This window comes from Silene latifolia, chromosome Y (genome assembly GCF_048544455.1).
Source record: "Silene latifolia isolate original U9 population chromosome Y, ASM4854445v1, whole genome shotgun sequence".
In the NCBI taxonomy this organism is placed as follows: Eukaryota; Viridiplantae; Streptophyta; class Magnoliopsida; order Caryophyllales; family Caryophyllaceae; genus Silene; species Silene latifolia.
The window spans coordinates 148,644,390-148,647,932 of NC_133538.1; the positions used below are offsets into that span (position 1 = coordinate 148,644,390).

The 3,543-nt window shown below is 39.6% G+C and overlaps 1 non-coding gene across 1 annotated transcript; it reads right to left on the bottom strand.

Moving 5' to 3' along the window:
• Positions 1 to 598: 598 nt before the first annotated feature.
• Positions 599 to 706, bottom strand: LOC141635693 (small nucleolar RNA R71). The gene has a single exon (XR_012540361.1). It is a non-coding gene; the product is annotated as a small nucleolar RNA R71 (small nucleolar RNA).
• Between the last annotated feature and the right edge of the window lie 2,837 nt (positions 707 to 3,543).

The window sequence follows — 3,543 nt, forward strand, 5'->3', positions numbered from 1 at the left end:
GTATCGGTATACGATTAATTAAATAATCAATTAAGAGTATTTCCCTATAGGTATGACCTAAGGGGATCAATGGATCACCACCGTCGCACAACAGTAATGTCAAACTCTAGTCAGCCAATCATTACCGATATGTGTGGACCAGTTGACTGTAAAAAATTACATCCCACATGTATTCTTAAAATGAGATTTAATAATGATATTTAAATCATGTGATTGCACTATTGTTGAGGACACATTTCCCAACAATTCCGTACCAACCGAGGAGAACCTACCAAATGGTACTCCTACACCACCACATTTAACCGGTAATTTCTTTGCCAAATCCGTATTCATACAACTAGTTGAGAGAAATCAATTTGGAGGGATGCCTAGTGAAGATCCTCATTCACATTTGGAGACTTTTTGTGACTATTGTGATGCGATTTCTCAAACCGGAGTTACTCAAGACCAAATCCGATGGGCATTATTTCCTTTTTCTTTGATTGGTCTCGGAAAACAATGGTTGAAGAGCCTAGACAAGGCTACCCTTGGTATTAATTCATGGAAGAAGTTAGCACTTTCTTTTTACAAGAAATTCTATCCTCTTAAGAAGACTAACATGTTGAGAGCCCAAATCACGGGGTTCAAGCAAAGAGATGAGGAATCATTGTATGAAGCATGGGAGAGATTTAAGGACACTTGTCATTCTTGTCCACACCATAGACTTAGCGAGCGGTTCATTGTGTAACAATTTTGGAATGGTCTATATGAAGACTCCCGTAACATTCTCAATATAGGATCCAATGGAATGTTCACCGAAGTTGATGACAATCAAACATGGGCCAAAATCGAAGAGATGTCGGTTCATAATTCAAAATATATTAGGCCTCGAAAGGCTACTAGAGGAGGAAAGCATGAGGTAGATTCCATCACTCAATTGGGTGCTCAACTAAGTGCTCATATTGACACCATCAATTTAAAATTTGAGAAGGTCATGGCTAAGCTTGATAGAGCTTCCAAATCACCCAAACAACATGTTAATGCTATGGTGGCATCATCCTCAATTCTAAGTGGAGTATGTGAGAGTTGTGGAACTTTAGGACATGAGCAAAGTGAATGTAGGAGAACAAGTGAACAAGTGAATGCTTTCTAAGCATACAAAAGTGGCACCCCTTATTCAACCTATTACAATGAGAATACCAAATTCCATCCAAATATTTCATACAAAAGCCAAAATGTTCAAAACCCTCAACCAACATACACCCTACCTCCAATGAGAAATCAAGCTCAAAGACCCTTTTACAAGCAAAGCCAAGGTTATCAAAATCAACCTTCATACAATCAACCCAATGACCAAAGCTTTGATGTTCAAAAAGAGGTCCTCCAAATGCAAATAAATCAACAAGAATTTTTCACCCAAATGCAAAAAGATAGCCAAGCCAAAGACATCACCATCAACAACATACTAGCCCACACCAAGATGTTGGAAACCCAAATGACTCAATTAGCATCTTCTAGCTCCCAAAGACAAAAGGGGCAATTACTACCTCAAAGTAATCCCCCAAGACATGAGTCGGTTAGTGCCATCCATTTGAGGAGTGGAACACAGTATGAAGGGCCGAAGAAGCCAATTGATGAAGATATTGTGGATACTAGTGACAAGCAAAGAGTTGTGGAGAACTCTAAGGAAGAAGAACCCACCACCAATGAAGTTTCGAAGAAGAAGAGTGAAGAAAAGGCTAAGGAAAAAAAGCCTATAATCAACAAAGCATTATGGGACCTTGGAGCAAGTGTAAGTGTCATGCCATACTCGGTGTGCAAGAGGCTAGGAATGGGAGAACTCAAGTGCACCAACATTACGCTTCAAATGGAAGATCGATCAACAAAGATACCTTTAGGAGTATGGGAGGATGTGCCCGTGAGAATTGGCAAATTCTTCATCCCGGTTGACTTTGTCATTGTAGACATGGAGGAGGATTCCAACATTCCTATCATTTTAGGAAGATCTTTCTTGCATACTGCGAAAGTGGTGATTGATGTGAAACATGGAGAGCTCACGCTTGAAGTGGGGGATGAGATAATCACTTTTAATCTTGATAAAACAATGAGAGCTCCCCGGCTACATGAGCCATGTTTCAAGATCGATCACTATAGCCGAGAAAGTGATAGGAAGAAGCTAGCATCTCTATGCAAAGATCAAGCTATGGGTAAAGAATCACTACCCATATAGAAGAAGAAAGTGGATAACATTCAAGATGCTCTATCCGAAGAGAAAGGAAATTTCCTCAATAATGAGAGCTTGAATAGCTCAACCATGGCAAGAAATGAAGTAGGCCTCATTGGCCATGACAACAAGAAAGAAGAGTTGCTCTTGTCAACTCATGATACCATTAGGAAGCAAGTTGATGAAGTTTGTGGTCTATGGGATGACAAATTCGATGGATTAGTCAATCCCTACATTGGCAATGCTATAACCTTAGAACAAGGCTTTGGTGACCATCTTAACTCGAGTCACCACCATGAAGAACACAATGTGGAAAGGTTTATGTAAGATCTTTTCAATGAAAATGAACAAGCCTTCGACTAATTCTACAAGGTGTTAAGCAACATCAACAACACCTTGGCTTGAAGAACATTATCATTATGAGAAAAAGCCTTCACAATATGATGCCGCACCACTTTGGAAAGCGATCACCGGGCGAAAATTTGAGTCTTTCCGGGAGTGCCATGTTCTATATATCCACCATCCGGGTATAAGGGTTTGACACAAGTTTGTGGGCAGCACTTTAATTGCAAGAAAAGGCACCAATCACCTTACCGAGCTCAATTTTGTCTACATTGAATCTACCATTAATATCAATAAAAAGTTCACCAAGGAATACAACATACTTCAACTCTTACTTGATCGGTGGCTTGAAATTGATAATGGTAAAGAAGGAGCGGCTTTTATTGTCAACGGAGGCTTAGTAACATGGTTAGCCAAACACTTTAACCCGGATTTCAACAAAGACAAGACATATAAACCGGTTAAAGGAGGCAACCTTCTTGATTTGGCCACCATGATCAACAAGTTCCAATGGGTCAAGAATAATAATATTGACAACAAGTATGAGTGGCTCACTAAAGAAGCTAAGTCCTTCATCTTGCCTAGCAAGATATGCCGCATCAATGTCCGAAGTCCAAGCTACCTACTACCCGTCTCCGATGAAGCCGAGATGATTATGAAGCTGTTGGAATATGTGTCCTCCGACAATAATGCGATCACAACTGTTGATCATGATGATCACATATTTAAGTCTCATTTCAAAGAATACAATTGGGAAGTATTTTTACTTTCAACTGGTCCACATATATCGGTAATGATTGGCTGACTAGAGTTTGACATTACTGTCGTACGACGGTGGTGACCAGTTGATCCCCTAGGCCATACCTATAAGGTAACACTCTTAATTGATCATTTAATTGATCGTATGACGACACGGGTCAATTAAATTACTTAAAATTGACGGACGATTTTGGAAGTAATATTTACGTGTCTCAGTGTAATTTGATTAAATAAGATAC